The sequence below is a fragment of the Chiroxiphia lanceolata genome, chromosome 9 (genome assembly GCF_009829145.1).
Source record: "Chiroxiphia lanceolata isolate bChiLan1 chromosome 9, bChiLan1.pri, whole genome shotgun sequence".
Lineage (NCBI taxonomy): Eukaryota > Metazoa > Chordata > Aves > Passeriformes > Pipridae > Chiroxiphia > Chiroxiphia lanceolata.
Window position 1 is genome coordinate 26,578,019 of NC_045645.1, and position 23,589 is coordinate 26,601,607.

A 23,589-nucleotide genomic window follows, 5' to 3' on the forward strand; every position below is an offset into this window, starting at 1 on the left:
GGGGTGGAGTGTGACCAGAACAGAAGCAAAGTGAACACCATGTCCTTTCCTCCCATCGTGACATGGCCACGAGGATTTGGGATCTGGGGTGCTGCAGCCAAAAGAAACCCATGGGATAAATCATGAGCACAGAAATGTTGAGGTTTTGTGCTGATTTGGGCAAAGGGGCCAGGCAGCTACTATTCTTCCTGCCTTCCAAGAAAATGTTACGGAGGAAAAGCTGAATTAAGGAAACTTTTGTAAAGGCATTTGTGTAGAAGGAGGGACAAGACATGATAATGCTTTTTTTTTTTTTTTTGCTTTTTCTTGTAATTCCTATACTTCCAAACACTGTGAATCCTTGAGGCTGGATCCCTGTCCCTCCAGAGACCCTGGGGAATGAAAAAATTGGGAAAAGGGGGCATGGCTCAGTTTTGGCCATTAAGCATCAATCACCAAGGCAGTTGCCGATGGGCAGACAGGTTTTGTCATGGAATCATGGAAAGGTTTGGGTTGGGAGAGACCTTAAAGATCATCTCATTCCAACCCCCCTGCCATGAGCAGGGACACCTTCCACTAGACCAGGTTGCTTGGGTTAAAGTCCTTGGGATAACCAGCACTTCTCTGTGCCTCACGGAGCCCCATAGATGCAGAGCACCATTTGTGTGCCCCCGCAGAAGATGCCATCTCCAGGCTGTCCATCAGGGTGATAAGGGGAGCAGGCATCAGTCCTTTGCTTCTCCAGCTGCCCTGAACATAAATTTAGGTCAGGAGCTTGATGCTTAATGGTTCCTCTTGTTCTCAGCTGAGAAAGCATTTATCCACTCACTGCACAATTACCCGACTGAAAACAAGGTCGAAACAGCGTTGTGCTGCAAAGTGGCTTTTCAGATGATTATTAAAAAAATACATGAAAAAACCCCATTATAATGAATTAGAAGGCAAAAAAAAAAAAAATCCCCCATTCCCTCTAGAAGCTGTTTTCTGACTTTTTGCCCACAGCCTTCTTTCTGAATCTGCTTTGTAGTTACCTACACACCATTTCCCAACTCTACAGGGTAGGGAGGCCTCCTCTTAAGGCCATGGGGCTCTTACAAATCGAGGCTGAAACCCTCAGAAGCTGAATTTACAGCTTATGTATTCATAGAAAACAGTTTGACTTTTGATCTTAGCCTCTCAGGAGGAAGCGAATCCCTTTTCTCTGTACTCACACATCCTTAAAATGTGAATAATGATATAGTAAGGATCAGTCCCAAAGGGTTTGCTGGGCACATTGAAGCATCAGGAACTGCTCCAAATGAAGCAGACAAAAATAGCACCAGCTTTTTGAAGTGCCTGTTGGTTGTGCTCCCTTTTAATCAAACACCAGCCTGGGAGACAAGGCTGCTCCAAAACGATTAATATATCTGCTCATATGCCAGGCTTTTTCCCATAACTGAGTTTTAAGGAAACCAAAATAAGATTAGCCACAGCTCCCTTCAAATACAGCCTGGAGCAAATGAGCTAATCAAGATCACACTTGAAGCATCTTTTAGTGCTGGGCTGTGCCAGCCCAGTTACTGCAAGGACATGATGGGGGTTCTCTTCCTGCAAAGCCTGGTGCATCAGGTGTGGCTGCTTGGATTTCTCCTACCCCTTCACACTTACAGAGTGCCCTGATGCTGCTCCACTATCCACATACCACTTCCCTTCTTATTTTGTGTGGTTTTTTTAGTGCTATTTGATCTTCCTAGATTACCCTTTTACAGTAGATCAGCCTTCATATGCTTTTACACAGCCTCTGGCTGAACACACCTCTCCCTGAACATGGCTTTTGGAGGAGAAATCAGCCAGCCTGAGGTGGGTAAGGATTTGCTGAGCTGTTTTTTGGATGCCCTTACCCTGGGGTGGAAGGGGAAGAAGAGAGGCACTTCTTGTTGCTAGGTGAAATTGCTTTTATTTCTCCAAGTCTGTGTTTCTCCAGTGTTGATATTGGCCCGTGTGACTGTCCTGCATCTCCTTCTGCCTGTGGAGGATGGGAAGGGATGGTCCCAGGAAGGGAGCCAGGCACAAACTGCTGAGAGGATGATTTGCAGAACTCCAAGAGCCTCTATTTGGGCCAGAAGCTCATGTTATCAGGGCAGCCCGGCTTTGCTCTCTTGAAATGCCTCCTGGAGGTCCAGCAGCTGCAAGTCCTGGCTGAGGTCTGTGCTCACTGTTCATCAGCCTATAAAAGCCATAGGAAAAGTGGCTGAAGGTCCTTTTCCCCCTCTGAAGGAGGCCAGAGCATGCTCTGGAAGGGTGCTGGAGCCCAGCTCACTGGGAACAGGTCAAGTGTGACCACTTGGTAGTTTCTTATGTGACCCAGATGAGAAAGGTGGTGGAGCTGGAAGGGGAACCCTGCCATCACAGACATCAGTAATTCAGCTTCAGCTGAGCCAGGATTTCATCCCACTTGTTCAGTTACTGATTAAACTGAGGACAGCTGCTTAGGAAACAAGTGGGAGCTCTTGAAAGGGAAGATCTCCTTAGGTCTGCCTGGCTTTCCCAGCCAGCTGGATGCAGGGTTGGACCTGGGCTGGCTCATAAGTGGGTCCTCTACCCACAAGTGGTTCCCCAGGCTCTTCATCTGGGAAGGACAACCTATTTGCAATGCCTGGTTTCACCATGCTGTCTCCTGTGGCTTTTAAATTGAACTCTGACTCTTTGCTTGCTGATAAAGGGGCCAGCCCGTCTGTAGGATCTGCTTCCCCTGAGGCCAGGTAAATTATGTGGGATATCAGCCACTGAGTGGTGACTCATCTGGATGCCTAAAGCTGTCACTTGTGAATTGCCTGGTCCATGAATGGTGACCTTAGTTAGCTCCTTGTGACTCTGCTCTGAGACAGTGCTGGGTGTTTGGGGACTGTCCCCCTCTCTTGTGCAATGGTTTGGGGACTGTCCCCCTCTCTTGTGCAATGACCTCTGATGGGAACATGCAGAGAAGGGCTCTGGGTAGGCCCAACGCTGCTGCTCTCTGCACTAAGCATCTCCAGTGGGAGATGATGTGGATCGGAGCATCTCCCATCTACCTCTGGAGGTGTCTGGCCTGTGTTTGGAAGGAATGAGATTTGGGGCTGGGTGCTTCTTGTGGCTTAGCCCCTCCAAACCTGCAGTGGCCTTGCACGCAGAGCACGCATGGGTTGATCTCAATGGGAACCTGCTTGGCTGGGGAGGAACCCGGGGTCAGAGGGGCAAACTGGGGGAAAAATCCCTATTCTCTGACTCCAGAATGAACACTAGGGCTGCAGTTCTTCACAGTCTTTTGGGAGGACTGGGCCCTTTGCCTCTCCTAAGCCCTCTCCCTCACTGCTCCCTTCCTCCCTTCCCTGGTGAGATGGTGCAAGGTTGGGGTAGCGGTGCAGGGGGCAGCTAGGCTTTACCTCGGCCAAAAAATGTCTTTCCTTTCCTTTATTTCCTCTCCATCCTGGCCTGCCCACAGGCTGGCACGGCCGGGCTATTCTGCTTTCATAAGCTGCATTATGTAAGCCGCGTCTTGAGTGAGGATGCGGTGCCAATTTGGACTCCGCAGCGGGAAGGAGCCACATTCCTCGGCACTGGGTTTAATCCCTGCCTCCAGCCACAGTTGGTTTGCTAAGAGGAATCTGAGGGCTGTGCCGAGGTTTCTAATCCCTTGCTCCAGGTGGAGCCAGCTTGTTTCTGTGGGATCCCTGCTCTCCTTTGTCAACAGGTTGTGCCCATGACTCTTCTCAGCAAGCCCTTTCCTTGGCTGTGAGGAGTGTTGGCCCAGGCATGCATACCACACCTTGGACCTTCCTCTCCTCCCCTTGTTTGTTGAACCCTCCATGCTCCATGGCTTAGTTTGCACTTTCTCAGAAAAGCTGGTGAGGAAGTGGAAACTTTTTCAACTCTAGCCCCAGAAAAAAATGGCAAAGGTGGTTTGCCAAGCTGGCATGGAAACCACAGGCTGCAGAGCCTGGGTAAGACCACATTGATGCCAACATCTTCTCCACCTGTCCCCCCACTGACTGCCCTACCAGGGTGTCCCATCTGTAGGATGCAATTCTTGTCCCACCAAGGATCTGGGAGAGCCCTGGAGATCCTGCACCCAGAGGTCCTGTGGCAGCAGCCTGGCTGGGTGCAGGGTGCAGGACAGCAATGGGTGCTTGGCAGGTTGTTTGTTGGCTCTCCAGCAACCTGATCCCATCCCCTGAGCTCAGGATTGATGATCTTCAGGACCCCATTTGGCTGGGCATGGGCCATGCGGGGTCAGAAGGGAAAGTGCTCATCCTCCACATGGGTTTTAGATGAAGCTGACAGCAGCAGTGCCTTGTTTTCATTTCCTGTGGGTGGACGAGGCACTAGACTCCACAGTTTTTGCTGTCAGCTTCCCCCAGTGCCAAACATGTTGTTATTTGAGAATTATTAATCAGATCCAGGGTTAGGCTGTTATTCCTAATCACAGAGCTGGGTGGCTCAGGCCCATCCATATGACTCGTGAAGGTGCTGAGCAGCTGGATGGATTGCCCAGCTGCTTCTGTCCCGAGCCAGACCTTGGCCAAAATGCCAAAAATACTGGGAGGGAATAGGAGCCTCCTCCCCTGCTGAGCTGAACCTGTAGGACTCTGGAAATCATGATGGCCATTTGGTAAAGTGCTGGGACCAACATTAGCTCCAATCACAAAACCCAATCTATCTGATGCCTCTCTGTGTTTAGGGGACCCTGAGCAAGTCCCCAAGTCAGAGATGGGAATAGCTGTGCCCAGGGCTATGTTGTCCAGCTGCCATGCCCATTTAGGAAGCTGCCTGGGAGCAGCTGGGCTTAGAGATGGGCTTAGTCTGTCTCTGAAACTTGGAGGCCAGGCCTTCAGCTGGCTGAACCACCGAAAACTATGCGCTTGCTCTGAAACACAAGATATTTTCAGCCTATTTTCCACCCAGACATATAACACATGCTGGGTGATTAACTGGCTCTCTTTTTTCCACCTCTCCTTGTGGCTGGCTCTCCTGGCAAGTTCTCCATCCACTTTTCTAAATGCTTTCACTGTAAAATGGATGCCTTCCCTCCTGGCAAACAACCATGCCAGTGATCAGCGGGTGATGTTGCCACTGTGGGCTGTGGACCTGTGAGGAAGCATTTCATTAAGAGAAGAGATTGCTCTGGAGTGAAAGCTTTTTATCTGTCATCTCTCTAGGATGAAGAAAACTGCTCATGAAGGCTGGCTGGGGAAGGAGGTGGTCTCTAGAGTCTTGGCAGGGCTGTCCTGTGCAATATTTTGGGGCTGCGCACAGAGCTGGGGCTGTGCCCTGTGTACCAGGAGACAGGGACGCTCCACGAATGGTGGTCTGGGACCAAATCCTAAAGATTTGTGGTGTGCTAGCAGGCTGTGCCATAGAAACGTCCTGGTCAGAGCGAGGTGTTTCCTCTGGGGCATTTGGTCTCTGTTTTCATGGAGAGGGAAAAGAGCTGGTAACCAAAGTGTGAGTTGTAGAGCTCATGCGTGGCAAACCCTACTCACACCTCTCTGTGCACGGTAGGGTATGGCTTAAAAATATCCAGGACTCCAGAGAAGGTGTCTGTCTGGCTTATACAGGCAACAGAGAGTAGCAGGGGTTAAATACAGCCTGAATGGTGCTACTGCAACAGCCCTGTGTTTACAGGGGGTCAGGCTTTGGCATGGCAGGAGCAGAAGAGCTCTGAGTCAGCTGTGAGCCAGAGTGGTGGCTGCAGAGCACGCAGGAAGGAATTGGCCATTCAATTTGAGCCTGCAAATGGGTAGGCATGGTTCCTCTTGAAACAAAAGCCAGCCCTTCTGCATGTTGTGTCTTGCTGCTGAGCTTGGGCTAGAGAAGGTCATGGAGCCCGTAAGATGGCAGCTTTTGCTGGAAGATCTGGTCTTGGCAAACCAGAAATCTCCATGCAAAAGCTCGGGTGGGGAGATGGTGGTGATGCCACATGGGTTCTGCAGGTCAGTGGGACATCTTGGGTGGGAGCTAGTGACAGCTTTGCCCAAAGAGCTCTCTGACAACCAGCAGCTCCCTCTGCTCATCTCCCCCTCCCATCGAGCCAGTGGAAACTGCTCCCATGAAATCTAAAAAGCAAGCACTGCAATATTTGTCTTTTTGTTGTGAATAATGTCAGGCCTTTTTTCTGTGAGCGCTATTGAAGCAGCAGCTGTATTTCACCCAGCTGGCAGCGCTCGGGGAGGACATCAAGTGTTCTCAGCAAAGCTGGGCCAGATCTATGGCTGGGGGAAATTCGTGTAATTCTGGTTGATCTCATTACTGAGCTGCTTTACACCAGCTCTGTACAGGGCTCCCAGACTGAGGCCTTGGGTGGTTCTGGGTGGAGGAGAAGTGCTCTTTGGAGAGGTGAAATAGTCATGTGCTCCTACTAGTGTCTGTGGGACCAGGAGGGTGAGGAGCTTGGCTGCTGCTGGACAGGATTTTGGCTGTGTGGAGAGGTCTCCGAGCACTTGCTGCTGGATAGTCCTCTTTTGAAGCATGAAGAAAAAAAAAAAAAGGATCCTTTCCTGTGTCTGGGGCACCTGGAGCTGTGTGTGTGTATTGCCACACTCTGCCTGTGCATGCTGCAAGAGCAGAGCACCAGCCCTGCCAAGACATCCAGCACTTCTGGGAAGCGTCCACAGCAGTGTGTGCTTGTCCTGCTGTGCCTCCCTCTGCCAGGTACCACGGGGCAGGTGCCAGCCCTTCCTCTGGGCTCGGGAACAGCTTGTTTGGAACACGGTGGCATGGAAAGTAAAGAAGGCAGGGGCAGATGTGCCTGTGGGCACTGCTGGCCCATCTCCCTGGCACAGGCAGGACTTGTTCCTCTGGCACTGCTGCCTGCAGGCACCTGTCCCTGTGCTGCTGGAATCCCGGGATGAGCAGGACCCCCATGCACCAGAGTGCCCCATGTTCTCAGCCAGACCCCTGTCCTTTGAACAGAAGGGCTCGGGCAGCAAAGCTGTGTCAATTAAAATAGTATCTCCTCTGGATCCTCAGCTCAACCCTCCTGTCTGTCTGCTCTGTTTTCCCACTAATGGGTAGCTGAGCATGAGAGTGGGATGAGAAGGGTGTGGGGGACTGGAGAAGTCTGGGGGGAGCTTGAGGGAAAGGTTTGTTTGTTTTGATTTTTTCTTTGGGCCATTTGTTATATTCTGGTCAGGAGGAAACGTGAATTCTCTCCGTAAGAAAACCCTGATTTTTTTTTTTAACTTATTTTGTTGGGTTTTGTGGTTTCCATGTCCCTCCCCCACAACCTCCCCACCCCGAAATCTGGTTCTTAGACCTGAGGGGACCTTTGCCATCAGAGGTTTCCCCCTGCTTTGCACCTCCCTCCACCCCTCACCGAATAAACAAATGCCTCTGTCCTGGCTGTGCTGTTCCCAGTACCTGTGCTATCTGGTTCCAGCTTGCCAAATCTGCAGGGATTGAGGTGGCTCCTCTGGAGCAACATGGATGTGCCCTCAACATGTGGATGTGCTCAGCAGAAGTGGAAACAGCAGTGACAGGAGCAGTGGGGGTGAGAGGAAGGTACAGAATAAATCATGCCCATGGGTGGCTTTTGCTGCCTGACTTGGTTTCTTTCTCCCAGGACTTGCCCAGGCTTTATTGTCTTTCAGGTTTCTGCACCATCTCTAGGTTGGGTGGGTATGCTGGGCTCATGGCTCACTTGCATGGGTCTGCTTTTCCAGTGCTGTTGACAACTGCTGATCTCAGACTGCTTTCCAACCGTGAAACCCTATGTGGCAAGAGAGAATTGAAGGAGGGGAAGATACCTCATAAATTTTTACTCCACCCTCCATCCTTCCCAACTTTTTCCCCCTTGAGGAGGTTGGGAGGAATATAATTTTGATTGCCCTAGGGGTAAATGAGGTGCCATTTAATTGCCTATCACCATGTTGGAGTGGGGGCTAAAGGATGTTGTGTTTGGCTGTTGACACATGGCACTTGAGGCAGTATGGTGCTTCCTGCATTACAGCCAAGCCCATGTGGAGGCTGCAGCTCTGATTGGAGTGGGATTTGGGCAAGGTGCGTTCCTCCTTGCTGCCTGGATATGGGATGCTTACACAGGCTGTGGATCCCTGCAGGAGTGGCTGGGCACAGGGAATTTCCCAGAGGAGGAGGAGGACCAGGAACCGCTGAGTAAAGAGGTCAGGCAAAGAGTGAGCTCACTTCTGCAGTCTGTCCTCAGCGGGAGGGATGAAATTATTAACTTGGTGGGAAGGCTGGGGAAGCACAACACGTGGGAGAAATCTCTCGCCCACCATTGGGGTTGGTTTTCGGCATTTTTTTTTGAGTCTGGTGCTGTTTTGCAGGTGGTGAGGCAGAACACTGCTCTGCAAAGCAGCTCTGTATTTAGAAGCAAAAGCGAGGCATAGGATGCATGTTTTTAGCATCCCAAATACATTGTGATCAAAGGCAGTTTGCAAGGAAAATGTTGGTTATTGCTACTTCCCAGAGTGCCAGAGCGGCCTGGGATGTGAACAGCCACATGGTGCGTGACCCTAGTGGGTCCTGGCTTGGCTCCTACTGCTCTCCTGGGACAGGGATAGGGATGGCCAGGAACTGGGCTGCTCTGGAAAAAGTGTCACAGCAGGGCTGGAGTGGGAGAGGTGTGAGCTTCCATCCTAGCCCAGCTCACGGTGCCCAAACCACCCAACGGTGCTGAGAGCAGCCAAGCAAGACTCAGGCAGCAAAGTCCTCCATGGATGGGCTCTCCTTTCCTTTTCAGTGTTCCCAGATGAAGTTTTGTGAGTTTTACGGAGTTTTTATGAGCTGCAGATGTTTAGTATCCAAGGGCAATTTTTTTTTCCCAGGTGGGCTTTTTCTAAAGCAGGGAATCAAGAGCGTGAGCGAAGTACATGATAATATTCTAAAAGTGGACATATTTTGCTGTCTCTAAATGTAGCTGTTGTGCCAAATGGAGATTTATTTCTCAATGAGATCATTGCAGGAAGATGGATTATAATAGGGTTGTTGTGGCTGCTGGGCTGGTTTTGGGTGCTGGGCAAGGCAGTGTTTGTTAGGAGAGGTAATATTTTTGTTAGACACACCGGATCACTGGGAGAAAAACAGGTGACCTGCTGGCACACGGGAAAGAAACCAAGAAATGTGTAAGCAGAGACGTGGCCAGCTTCAAACTAAGTATGTGAGCTAGCTCTGCTCCTGGTCTGCCTGTGGTTTGGAGACTTCTTGCTCCATCTCAGACCTAAGATGGATTTGTGCCAGCATCTCTTCGGGGTTTTCCCAGCTGTCTGGCTAGAATATAATCCCTTTCCCTACAGACTTTAAGGACTTGACACTTGTAGTTTATCCATCTTAACTTTCCTATTAAACAAGGCTGAAAGAGAGATGTGTAAGGTGCTTTTCACAGCTCCCCACCCCATGGTGTTGGGAAGGGGAGTACGGGGTGGGAGGTGAGCCTGGCTCTAGTGGAGACAGGCGGAGATGGAGACAGGACTCTGCTCCAAGAAGGATTAATTGAAACACCTGATCAAGCAGATAGCAGCCAAATCCCACCTGGATCGCTCCTGGCTCCCTCCCTTGCTCTGCTCCTGGCTTGGTGTCTTCCTTAGGGAAAGGTGGGGGTGATGAACCTGAGCTGTCTGTGTGATGCAGCATCTGGGAAACGCTGCTGGAGGCTTTCTGTGGAAAAATGACTCCACCTCGTAGGTGTCACAGCAGGGCTAGGGTGAAACAGGGAGCAGGCAGGAGGAACAAAGACACCTTTGTCACAGTTTGCCAGCCCTGCAGAGCTGCCTGGCCCCATGCCATTAAGGTGCCTGGCTCACTACCGAGGTCTGGGGGAGGCTGGCTGAGCAGCCAAGAGCTTCCCCGAGCCAGAACTTGGTGGTAGTTGCTCTCTCACCTGGAAAAGCAGCCTCCCTCCTGGCAGCAGCATAATGGGGCTTGGAGGGGATAACCCTCAAAACTGCTGACAGGGCTGGCACATTGCCTCCCAGCCCACCCCAATGAGGTGGAGATGCTCATGGCAGGATGGGTGACCCTTTGAGGTACCCCTGGGTGATGCTGGGTGGGCAGGGGGGTGTAGGTATGGCTGTGTAGCATGGAGCCAGTGGGCACAGGCAGGATTCCTCCGGGAACAGAGTGAGTATCGCTGTGTCGGCCCATGGTGGGTGGGCACAGTGCCAGCTCGGTGCTGCCTCTAATCACCAGCACTCTGACCTTGGCTAGAGATGCCCTTGGTCCAACCTTGTGCCAAACCAACCTCTGGCGTGCAGAGCCACCCCCTTGCTGGGATGAAAGAAAAGCTTAAGGATCCAAGGTGTGGGCGTTGGGACTGTATCCTTTGCTCTGGAAGGGGAGGAGTTGGGTCCCTCCAGGTCTATGAGGCACCCTTAAAAATCCCAAATTCTACCCAGGGGATGGAAAAATCCCATCCCTTGGGATCTCCCAGCAGCTTGTTACACCAGCATGAAACCGACTTAAAACCCATCCCCTTTTTGAGGGCAGGAGGGGATGCATCCCTCCTTAAGCCCATGTTTTTTCTCTGGTTCATTGCCACAGGGCAGGTGGGAAAGAAGATCTGCTGGTACATTCCCCCTTCCCTGTGATATCATTCCAGTCGCACATCGCTGCTCCAAGTTTGGAAAACCCCTGGGACTGCGAGAGTTAATTCTTCATCCCAGCTGCTTTCCTCCTAGAGCTCAGCAGGAAGAGGGATTGTGCTAGGCAAGGGGCACCACTGCGGAGGGGGAGGAGGGGAGAAAAAAAAAAAAAAAAAAAGCTTCGTGTTTAGACCTTTTACCTAATTTCCAAAGTTTCAGACCTGAGGGCCATAGCAACAAGAGCTGCCGGCGGGTGTGATTGGAGGCTGCGGGCTGTGCCGGGCTGCCCTCCCAGCTTCCCAAGCAGCATCCCCACCGATGGGACACAGTCAGCATCGAGGCCAGCGTTGGCTTTGTGCCTCCCCTTCCCCAGGGGAGGAGCTCAAGGCATGTGGGCGGGTGTTTTGTGGATTTGTTCCCCCCCCCCCCCCAGCTGATTGTCTTTTCTCATTTTAAATATGTTTTCTCCGATTTCTATGTGTTGTTTACAAAGTTCTTGGCACTTGTGAAATCAGATGGCATCCAGGAAGGTTCTTATGAAGACCTGCCCAGAAATCCATAGGGTGGTACAAACCCAGCGAGGTGTTGTGTATATTTGCATAACCACACAGAAGTGAGAGGGGATGGCACTTTGCAGCTACAGAACAGAATTTGGCCCAGAGGAGCTCGAGTCAAAAAACACTTCCCTTTTACCAAGGTCAAATAAGCCTTTGCAAAAATATCAGGGCTCTCTAAAAAACCAAAAGCAAATATGTGATTCTGGGCAATAAAACTGCAAACTGTTCTTTTTATGCGTATAGCTTACTAATTCTTCTTTTGGTTTTATTAGTGGGGTTCAACCATCATCTCCAAGCACAGTCCATCCTGGAGAAACATAGAATCATAGAGTATCCTGAGCTGGAAGGGACCCAGAAGGATCACTGAGTCCAAATCCTGGCCCTGTACAGGACAGCCCCAAGAACCCCACCATGTGCCTGACTGTGTTGTCCAAAATGCTTCTTGACCTCTGGCAGGCCTGATGCTGTCTCTACAGGGAAAAAAACCCCAATGGGGCTTGGATGTGCTTCCCATGAGTTTTCTGAGTATCAAACTCTTCTTTTGGTGGCACCATCCCCTATTATCCCTCAGTAGCACTGCAGAGCTGATGCAGCCGTGGGCTCGGTTTCTGCAGGTCTTTGAGACCAAATCAGCTCAACTCTTCTAGAGCTGCTCCTCGGGCAGAATCACATCTTAATCTGCAGATGTGAGCTCTTCTGGCAGCACTGAACCTGTCATGGCAGAGAGTGATCAGGAAAAGGAAGAAATAAAAGTGGTTGAAAAGAAAAGCACTTGCTAAGGAAAAGATGGGGACTGTAGGAGCAACTGAGTTGATGTAAATCAAGCTGGCCTGTATTCCCCAGGTCTTCAGGATCACTCAAAGCTTCAGCAGAGCAGGTAAGCTTGATTATGTCTGTGTTATGGTTCTCTTGTGCAGCAGGGAGCATCTTCCCTCCGTCCTTCTTCCTTGATGAGCCACAAGTTTAGCAAAACATATGCTTAAGCCGCTCGCTGAATCCACTTAATTCTCCTTATGCTGGCACCAGGTTGTCTTTGTCATGGGGAAAAGCTTTTCAGCGTGGAGCTGGCTGTGTTTCTGCTCTTCCCAGCTTGCACATGGCTGTGCGTGTTTACAGTTCCTTTCCTATAGAGAAGCACATATTTCCATGTGTGTTATATATTTATCTTCCAATCAGAATTAGTATTTAGGGAAAAAGAAGGACGACATACTCCAGTCAAAGCTACCTTTGTGTTTTCTGGAGGCTTGCTGTGCTCAAAGCTTTCTGTGCATCCCTGTAACATTTGAACCCTACCAAGAACAGTGAAACATGGTTCATCCCTAGGGAGTTCTGTGCAGAGAGGATCATCTTCCCCAGGATTTTAATAAGCCATGAAATTGGGTACTCAGCTGCGTATTAAAAAATCGCAATTTTTAGTCCATTCATCTTAAAGGCCTACTGTGATATTTCTATCCTTTGGTGCCCTTTGAATGTCAGGTTGTCTCTTCAGCCATATCCTACTCCAGTGCTTGTCAGCCAGTGATTCCCCACCACCCCCTCTCCCTTCCACTTTATATATAGGGTACTTCTCTCACAGCACGGGATTTGTGCAGAAAAGCCTTGGAAGCTTGGAGCGTCACTCTTTTCCCAGGGCTACAAGCCCAGCAGAAGCATTTCCCTTGCAGACATAGAGCAGACAACAGCTGGATTGCTTACTTGCATTCAACTTTCGGTTCTTAAGGAATCACTGGGATATGAATAGGATCCTTATCAAACTGGGTTCATCCAAAGGACAAGGCCGTATTAATTGTTTGCAGAACTCCAGCAAATAAACAGCATTCCTCCTGGTTCCTTATTTGCCTACTTTAATTCCAATGGCCAACTCAAGCAGAGGTGTGGGGGGGTGGTGGTGGTGACAGCCTTTGGCAAGTGCCTGGCTTCCCAGGTGGTATGATCAAGCACTGTGGAAACAACTTCTGCTGGAGCCTTTAAATTATGGATTTGGGAGGAAAGAAACATGCCTATGGCATCTGGGGGTCTAAGTGTAGAGGGGAGAGCTGCTGTGAGCAAGGCTTTTTTCCTTGAGCAAGCCATTTGTCGTGCTCTGCAGTAAGGTGGGGGGAGTGGATTGCAATAGTGGTGATGAAATAGAGATGGGGGGCTTGGCTCCCTTCCTGGGCAAGGACTGGCATCCTAAAGCTCAAGGGCTGGAGTACAAGAGGCCAGAAGCTGTAAGGGCTTTCTGTGCCCCAGGAAAAAAGCAAGTGACACAGGGCACTGCCAGAGCTCTCAACACCTCTCCATCCCTTCTGGAAAGTTCTCTGTGGTCGAGCTGGTCATCTGCCCAACAAGGAGAGAAAAATTTTGCAAGCGTCTCCCCTTCTCTTGATGCAGTCTGGATGGCCAAAACAGTGGGTTATTCCAACCAGGCTGCCTTGCCCAGCCATGGCTGCTCTCTGGAGCATGTCTGGATGGTTTCTTTGCCAGGGATCTGCCCTGTGAAGCACATCATTGCTGGGGCTGGAGGCTCGGAGGTTGAGCTTGCAGGGAAGGAAAGGCAAGTTAATGTTGATGCTGGCCAGGCTGCTGGCTCAGCAGAAGAGCTCATGTCTGCAAAACTTCAATCTGGGGCTAAATTTAAACACCAAAATGTAGCATTTAGAAGCCTAGAGAATAGCCCAGCCCTGGTCTCCGATGGCTTCCTCCAGCCAGCCCTCCCTTTGGCAAGGAAGAAGCTTTTGTTTCCCTTGGACTCCAGGCCAGCTTGGAATAATAACCTCAGCAAAACCCTCCCTGCCCCAGCACAATGAAGCAGCGCTCTCAATTCCCAGATGTGCAGGAGGGAAGTGTCCAGCATGTCCCCTCCTGATGCTTCCCTTCCAGATGTGGAGTGGCAGGGAGCTGGAGACAGCCCGTTGCCAGCCAGGAAGTGGGCTGAAGAGAGGATAGTGGAGTTTTCCCTTGGAAACCCTCTGGATCTCACTGCTGTGACTAAGGGAAGTGGTTTGGGATGCCCTGCCAGCTATTCAGCTGGTTTGCAACAGCTCGAGTGTGCTCCATGCCGCAGGGAGGAAGTGCCCCTCCAGCAAAGGTGAGGATTCCTTCCCTCCCAGATGTGTCTGCATCCTCGGGGAGCCCTCAGTCCGCATCTTTTCATCCTCAAACAGCTCTTGATCCTCATCATTTCCTCCTGAGCCACACCAGTGGGGCTGGACTCCGTTAAAATTCCTGTGGGCAACTTGATGGGATAGAGATCCATCACTGAGAGACCCATCCCTCTGCTCAGTCCTGATGTCCCAAGGGCAGGGCTCAACAGGGCACGAAGCCTTGTGTCAAGGTCACGACTCTCAAGTGAGCTGGTGTCCCTGTGGGATGAATTTGGAGACTGGAATCCCCCTGGAATGAGGTGGGTGTGTTTCAGATTTAACTGGTCCACGAAAAGTGACTTTTAGGGGAAATGCCCTGGGCAGAGGGATTTGGGCAGCACAGGAAGGGGCTGCCCATGGGCACAGCTGCCTCTCGTGGTGCCAGTGGGTGACACAAGCCAGGGCACCGCATCGCCTGACCCGGGTTGGCCGTACCTTCCCGGTGGAAAATTCCTGCCCGTGGGCAACATCCTCCTGCCTTTATTTTTAAGCAGTTTGCTAAGGACACAGGGAGATAATAGGTGCTGACAGGGGCCTGGCTGCTAACTGGGCTTTTGCCAGGGCTTCCATGATATTTGTAATTAGAGGAAGGTGGGAGGGGGTTGGCAGAGGACGAGGACAACAGCACACAGATGTGATGGGAGAGACAGAGCTTGCAGAGGAGCTGGGGATCTCCGTCACAGGGAGGGATGCTGATGCTGAAAGTCAGCGTCAAGATTACTCATATCCATGGCATCAGCGTGGGTTCCCTCCCAAGTCGCCGCTGTGCTGGGAAGGCTGGAGACAGGGTGTTCCTGTCTGTGGGATGGGGATCCAGACCTCGAACAGTGTCAGAGCTGATCCATCACCATGTGGAAACAATGCTGAGTATTGGGAGCAGTCACCTTAAATTTGGGGGTGCTCGTGGCATTTTCCTGCAGTCCTGCAGAGGCTCTCTGCTCCTCCTTTTCACATCTTTCCTTTCCCTTTCTTCTTTTCCCTTATTTTTATGCAGCCACATGTGTTCCCAGAGCTCACCCAATGCAGTGGATGCTGACCTGACCCTTGGCAAATCCAACCCTTTATTTAAAAAGATTTTTTTTTTGCCTAAATTGAATTTTCCACTCCATAGCAAAGGTACTTTGCTTGGCTCTTTGTTTACAAGGGAAAAATGCATACCAGAAAAAAACCCAGGAGGTTTAGGTTAACTTTCAGCTTGAAGCTGTTTTACTTGCCATGAAGGAATAGCACAGGTGTCTCAAGTCAAATGCTTCAGGGGTCTTTGCAAGATTAAATCTTGTAGTTTGTCTTTCTGAATGTGTAAAAATACCCGAGGGAAACCTTTGCCCTGGTGGCAACTCAGTACAGTTTCCAATCTATCTCAAGAAGAAATCTTGAATACAAATAGAAAGCTGTGGACACACAAGACCCTCTGAAAGATGTAAACAATCTGCCTTTAAGAAGGGACGTATTTATAATGAATCAGAAAGCAAGGATATCAGGAGCCCTATGGAGATGTTGGACATCATACTGAAAGTCATGAGGGTAATTCAGGTGGGGCACCAGGTAAAGACCAGATGTGGGTGATGCTGTTCCCAAAAGGGAGAGAGAATAGATGATTTATACCAGGTTGTAAACCAGGGCTGTGCTCTGCCTGGCCATGGAGTGGCTTATTGCTGGACGCCAGTTATGGGGTCCCCATCCAGAACATCTGCAAACAGATTACCCAGCAGTGATGTATCTGCCCAGTTCCAGCCCTTCTGCCCAGTGTCTCATCCCACTGCAGTGGCACACCAGCGAGAAGGTCCCCACCGACGTGCTGTCTTCCAAGTCAGCTGGCCCAGATATGAAAGAAAAGCAGTGGTGGCACCTACCAACCCAGCAACTGCCACCCCAAAATCTGCTGGCAGGGAGAAGAGAGCTTGGTAGGGCTGCAGAAACAGCCTGAACTCCACAAATGGATGCCTTCAGGTGCCGTGCAGGGAAGATTTTCAGGCTGAGCTTCTGGGTAGCAGAGTTCAGTGTCAGAGGTGTGCAGTGTGTGCCCATGCATGGCCCAGGGGAGGCAGGAAAATATTCTGCCTGATGGAGGGAAGGTGTTGCAGCACGCTCAAACCCCAGTGCCACAAGGCTGGAGACTGCTGTCCTGATGCCTGGGTTTGCAAGGGATGCTCAAACTCACACCCTGTTTCCCTGCACAGGTAAAGGGCTCATAATACCATGTAGAGAGTCTGAACTCCCAGACTGTATTTACCTCAGAGTAACTGGCTGGGGCTCTGGTGTCACCTGAGCGGCCTGATGGCACGGGATCAGAGGAAGCCTAGGATTTAACCATCCCATTGGAAGTTCGGAGACCTTCAGCATCTCTGGCAGGGCCACCACCTCTGCTTTAAATTACACATGGAAAAAATTAAACAGGGAGGGGAAGGAGAATAAAAAAAAAAAAAAAAAGGAAGGGATCAGCCCTGCGCCGGAGACGGGAGGAGGAGGAGGGATGGGAGAGGGTGGCTGGTCCCTGCCAGCCGCTTGGGCAATATCGGCGGGGATCACGTGCGGAGATCTGCTTTCGGCACAGCCCGCGTGCTTGTGCGGAACGGGGAGGGGGTGTGAAAGCAGCTCCCACTTCCAGGAATCCTCCCGGCACAGGATACGCGGCGGGGAGCTGGTAAACATGATACAACCGCTGGCCTGTAACTCAATCGGCTCCCTGCATTAGCTGCTCCCCACCCGGGGACCTCGCCAGCCTGGTGGCTTCCCGGGGTGGCAAGTGCACGGGACAGCGTGTCCCAGGGCATGCGGCATCACCAGCGGGGGGGCAGGAGTGATGGGAACGGTGGGGGGAGCTTGCACTTCAGAGTCTGAAGACAGGGAATCTTCTTCAGCCCAGGGTGAGAGGATATTCCTCTGGTGCAGCCTGAGTCCAGCTGCTGCTTGCAAACCCTCTCAAAGTCAGAAATAACCGCTTGGCTGAGGAACACGCTCCCCTTCCCCACCTCTCCGTCCCAGCGGCGGCAGGAGCTGTGGATAACATCCCGCACCCATTGAGAGATAACACCCCCTTCCCCCTGCTCTGGCTGCCAGCACGCCTCGAGCAGCTCCTAATCTGCCTACTCGCAAAAATACATCTCGCTTGGGCTTTTTGCCCCCCCTCCCCCGCCTCTCAGGAGAACTTGTTTATTGCTGGGTGCAGGGAAACCGTGACCTCTGCTGCCTGCCGTCCCCTTTGGCTCCCTGTCCCCGGGAGCGGCAGGGGGCCGACTGGGGACATGCGAGGGGATACCCGAAGGCAGGGCAGGGCGCCTGGATATCCGGATAGGAGAGGAGAGGGGTGGGAAGGGGGTTTTGCAATAACAGCACGTCATATTAATTAGACCAGTGTTGGTCTTTGGATGGTTTCTGTTAACGACATCCATGTGGTAACTGAGTATGGATGATCCCAAGTGGGAGAGCTGTGGAGACTTGGGGAGGTAAGAATGGGGCTGAAATGAGTTAATATGGACCATAAAGTCATGCAGGTGAAGGTGGGAAAGAAAAGCTCCTGCTGGTGCTTTGGGGTTTGTCTGGAGTGGCAGAGGAGGGGATGGCTGGGGACAAGGACACCATGAGGGTGGGATGCTCTCGGTGGATGGGGACATGCTCCCCATGGCACAGGGGACTGCTGTGCCCCCTGCACCCAGCCTGGCCTGCCTGCAGGAGGCAGCTTTGGATGAGAGGGGCAACAGGGTGGTCAGGGGGATGGGAGAACCCAGGGGAGATAGGACAAGCTTGGCTGGTCTGACTTAGCAAAGCAGGGAGCATGAGGGACACACAGAACCTTCCTGCTCCTGACCCCATGCCCAGGTCTCCAGCAAATTGGCCCTAATCAATTTCTTTATCTGTTCTTCAGCTGAGACCAGGGAAGAACAGGATCTGGTTCTTTTTTTTTTAGCCCTCAGCTTAATTTCTTTCAGCCAGGGAGGCAGGGCCTGGCCAAGCAGCCCTCTGCAGGAAACAGGGTGGGTTTTGTCCCACCCACTGGTTTATTTGTATTTTTAGAACGCGCCACAGGCACTGGGTCACTGAAGTGAGTGAAATTCCACCCTGGAACCTGAAGCAACTCCTCATCCCCATCCCTATCCCTCTCCTTGGGGATGGACTGGAGTCAACAGCTGAGCCGGGGCTCAAGTGTCCTGGTCACTGCAGTGCCCAGCTGAGGTGAGGAGCAGCTGGGTGGGTGGGTGGGTGCCAGGGCTCTGAGTGGCAGAGCTGGGGACCGGCAAGGCAGTGGGTAGAGGACAGCCCTCCTGCTGTTATCACTCCTAGAAAAGCCCTATGGGAGTGAAGGTCTGGCTTTGCCAAGCTGGAGACCCCGTTCTGGAGTGGCAGAGGATGCCCAAAGGCTCTCAGTGCAAGTGATCACAGTGGGGGATTTGTTTGTTGGGATGACGGGCACCCTGCACCGAGGGAGCTGGGGGTGGCTGGGATGCTGAGGCGAGACTGGACAAACTGGAGAGTGGTGGGGAGCTCCAGTATGTCTAGGAGAAGGTCACCAGTACTGTGCTTGCTCAGTGATGAGTTGGCAACATGCTGAGTCAAAAGCTGAGGAGAGGGGAAAAACCCAGCAAAGGGGAACGTGTGGGGGTTAATATGGCACAGCACATCTCCTTGAGAACACAGCTCGGGTGTCTTCATCATCTACGGCAGCAAGTGATGCAAGGGAAGCATCTCGCCAGGGCTTGGACTCAACAGGGAGTGAGTCAGGTGGGTGGGAATCTCATCTCTTGAATCACTGCTGACAGCACTTGGCAGTTCCCCCCACCAGCTTTCCCTTGTGAGGGGTGATGGAGTCACAGTCCTCTTGGGGGAGCTTCGGGGGAAAACCATCACTTTTAAATCTGAAATGAAGAGGGAAACTGTCCCCTGGGATGCTGATCCAACCAGAAAGTGTAACAAGAGGTGCTACCAGGAGGAGCAGCAGGTATCAGATCCTGGCTTTAAGGCAAGCGATTCGCCTGGCAATGAGGACAAGCAAGGTGAGCTGAGAGTTGAGAGTTGTTGTCTGAGAGCTGCACCTCACAAGGTGTGAGATATCTTCATCAGCCTTTTCTGATGATCTTTCAGGAGATGCTTTTCCCTGCTTGAGCTACCCCAAATACTTGGCATCACCTGGTTCAGGTGGCCCAAGCACCCAGCGATGATCACACATACAGGGAGCCTGTTGCTTTCATCCAGAGATACATACACTGATGGGATTTAGCAGGACCAACACTCAGACCACGGCTTGAACCTCAAAAGTTGTGACAGAATCCCTGTGGGAGGGAGCTGAAGAAGAGGATGCAAAGCACTGTTGTTGTTGCTGGACACAGGCTTGGGAACTGGGATCTCTTTTCTGAGCCATCCTTTCCTGGTGTGGTGCACAGGATGATGTGATGGGGAGAGGATGGCCCCGTGGGCATGCTGAATCCTTTCTGCCTGTCCACGCTGAGAGCAAGGGCTCCCCTGCGCCCACACCTCTCCTCCAACACACAAGAGTTTTGGGATGATTTTTCCCCTCTAATACACAACCCAGAGCCTGCACTTCCTGGTGTCTACTGCCAGTCCATGGCTCTGCTCCGAGGGCATCCCCTCTGGTGTTTTTTTTTCCCCAGGCCTTTTTCTCAGAGATCCACCCCTTTTTTTTCCAAAACAGGCTGTTTCCCCTAATAGCAAGTGCCCAGCAGCCAGCAGCTGATGGCCCAGTTGCTTTGCCTTATGCACAAAACTTTCCACTTGTGCTTTTCATCTTCCCAGTGGAGGAAGTGCTTGCTCTCCCCGGCCTCTTGCCTGCAGAAGCGTGCGGGAAACGTCTGCCCTCCTGTGTTCAAAGTCCCCTCCAAAGAGAAGCCAGGGGTGCACTGACCTCATGGAGTAAATATTTTCCATGACATCTCCTTCAGACATCTCCTCTCGGGCTCTGTACCTATAGCTGAGCCGGCTACAGGTTTGCAAACAGCTAATTTCTGCCCTCTCCTTGTTTCCTTACATGTCCCCATATAGTGTCACCACCTGAAGGTTTCAGTGACCTCCCTGGACTGAGGGAGGGACTGTGCTGGCCAACGAGGTGTCCCACGGACCAGTGCTGCTCCCTGGAGACACCAGATCCTTGCTGTGATGGTTTCTCCAACACTTCCCCTCTCCTGCTCACAGCTCTAACACGCCTGTGGTCATGAACTGCTGCCAAGCCAGCTGGAAACTGGAGCCAGCAGCCTTGGAGCAGGCGCGAAGCATCCGTGGGCCTGAGGTGGGATGCAGGGAGGTTGTTCTGAAGTTGGGAACAACTTGTCACCAGGCAAAGAGGAGAGACACTTATTGACTCCGTATCCTTGCTGCTCACCCAGCTGAGTGAGAAGAGGAGCATGATCCAGCAGGTGTTTTCCACATCCAGGCTCTCACTGTTTGTGCTGTACAGAGTTCTCCCTCCTGACAGTGTTCTTCTCAAGGAGACAATCACATCTGGCACCGATCCCTGGCGGGCCTTGGCAGCTGGATTTGCAGCACAGGTGCTGCAGAGCCCAGGGCTCCTCATGGTCAAGGTCTGTTTTACTTGCAACCACGAAAAATCGGTGTCTTTCCCCCACCATTGGCTTGCTAAGACAAGATGCTGTGGTCATTCTCCTGCTGGGGCTTTTCAAACCATGTGCTAAGTCCCAGATCCAGTGCAGTCTCCTGAGGGGGACTGGGGCACTTCATGGATTGGACTCCTTAGGACTAGATCCCTCTCACCGCCCCTCTTGTGGAACAGAGAGAGAAAACACAAGATGCTGTCAGAAATAATGCCAAGCATATGGCACACAGCAGGAGGTGTCAAAAGATGCTCCCTTCAACCTCACAGGCAGCCATGTGCCTTCTGCATTAGCCATGTAGAGAAAATTACCCAAGCAATTTGATGTGGGCATTTCATAGCCCTTTATTTCTGGGGGCAGGTTCCAGCTACAGCAAAGGTACCTCTGCAAGTGAGGCAAGGAGAACAGCTATGCCTGTTCTCTGGCAGCTCCTCCCCATTTTGTATGAGAGATACCATTTTTTCCCAGTTCTGCATGGGAGAAGTGCCATTCTTACCTACAGGGTTGTTAGTGCTAGAGTTAAAATGAATATTAAATATCTATTAACCTGGGTGGGTTTAGGGACTGTTTTTTTGGTTTTTTGGGTTTTTTTGTTTTAAACAGCTCTCTTTTTGGCAGACAGAGAAGTGTCTTACACTTTCTCCACAGCTTGCCTGGTGGTAACTTCACAGAAATGCTGAAGGATGCAGTGGAGTGCTTGGCCAGACCAGGGCTGGACCAGCCTGTGATTCCATACATTATCCTGCACCTGCTGCAGAGCAAGTCATGGATCTCCTCCCTTCATCCCGTGCTCCTGAAGAAATGTGTGTGTCCAGTGAGGTTCCCAGTACTCCCCTGTAGCTGTGAGCCACAGAAGCATTGAATGTGCAGGGTGCATTTACAGGTGAGCTGTAAAAGAGGGTGAGCTCTGAAGATGCACGTGTCAATGGCACATTTCTGCACCTATTTTTGTCTGCTCCTTGGAGAAGACGTGTATCTTGCCTCTTCAACAAGTGCTGTGCTCCTCTGTGCAAAACCCAGGGTGGATATCTGTTCCTGGGAGGATGCAAAGGCACATTCCACCTGAAGGTGACAGCTCAGTGTTGGGGAAATGATTCTCTGCTGGAAGTGCCTGCCTGTTGGGCATGGCAGAATTTTGGAGGGGGTGGGTGTTGCATCATATACTGGAGGTTGACTTCTAGCTGGATGTATAAATCTTGGCCTTCCCAAGGCCTGGGTCTTCCCTGGGACCGCTGCTCTGTGTCCTTGCATTTCTGGGGAGAGGAAACTGCAGCTCACCTCTCCGCAAGCACAAATTAGTTGGGTTTTGTTGCTTTGTGGGTTAGGTTGGTTTTTTTTTTTTTTCACTTTTTTGGGGGTTTGCATGTTCAGTTTGAACAATAAAACATCTGTTCCTGAGCCCAGCAGCTGGACCAAAATGAAATGACGTTAGCATCAATTATCCTCCGGGATGGGGAGGCTGGCGGGAGAATGGTGCAGATTTCCTTAACGCTGAATAGCAGATGAGAACAACAGCTTGGCTCAGTGGCTCGTGTTCCCATGTTCCCAGAGAGCCTCCAAACAACCCACCTGCTCAAGCCCTCATGTTGGTGCCACTGCTCTGGGTACCACAATCCGCTGTGGGGTGAGCTGGGGAGATGCTTTTGCAACAATTGGGGAATAAACTCCATTTTTAGTGGAAGGGCTTATGGATACCGAGGTGGCAAAGATTTTTCTGAACGCACCAAGCATCAAAGTGATTTTTTTTTTTGGTGTGCATCCTCCTCCTGCAGGGCCAGCACGAAGAGTGTCCCCAGTGGGGACACCTCCTATGGTGGGTGCAGGCACCCAGCCTGGAGCAGAGCTGGGGTTCACAGAGGGATGGGATGATGCAGAATCACGTTCCCTGGGCACAGAAAGGGGCTATTAACAGGGAGAAAGGGGGGAGCGATGGAGCACAATGGCTGTGATTTGTTGGCAGTCGCCGACCTACAGTCCCTGGCAGCACCTCAAAGCAGCTGTGAAGTGCCAGTCGGTGGCGATGCTTCGGCGCGTGATGTGGGGCGCCTGACCCTGGCGTAAGGCTGGGACACAGGCTGGGACACGGGCTGGGACATGGGCTGGGACACGGGCTGGGACACGGACTGGGACACGGGCTGGGACACAGACTGGGACATGGGCTGCCCACTGGGGAGGGCACTGACCCGGCTTCTTCTCCCTGGATGAATCCCGAGCGTGTTTGTGACAGGCCGAGTGCTCCAGACACATGGTGGCTTGGGTACCATCCTGTCCCATCCAGAACACACTCACTAAAGGCAGGTTATTTCCCTGCATCCCAGTAGCACAGAGGAAACCGTGACTGTGGGAAAACTGAAGAAAATTATCAGGCAGAAGCATTTTTATGAGCGAACTGCTTTGTACCTGCGCAGCCAGATGCCTGAATAACTTAATGCAGGCTTCAGGAAATAATTTCAGCTGCTGCAATTTTAAATCCTCTAAAATAGCTTTCCTGTTTCCTGGAGAGCTGTGAATTTTTTAGGCCTGACAGCTTCCAGCACCCCGCAGGTGAGGTACAGCTGCTCAGTGGGGCAGGACCTGGGGAAAGTGGGGCTTACAGGGCTCACATGATGCTCATCATCATTTTTTGGAAGGAAAATGAACGTTTGGGGTGAGCAGCAGGAGAGAAAGAGCTCATTTGGGAATAAGAGCTTGCTCCAAAAATCCCAAAGAACCAAGCACCCATTTTGTTTGGCTTCTTTCTTGAATGTTATGGGTACCACCATAGGGCAGTGTGTCGGTGATGGACTGTGTGTGGGTGTCCTGGCTCTGTCCTGGT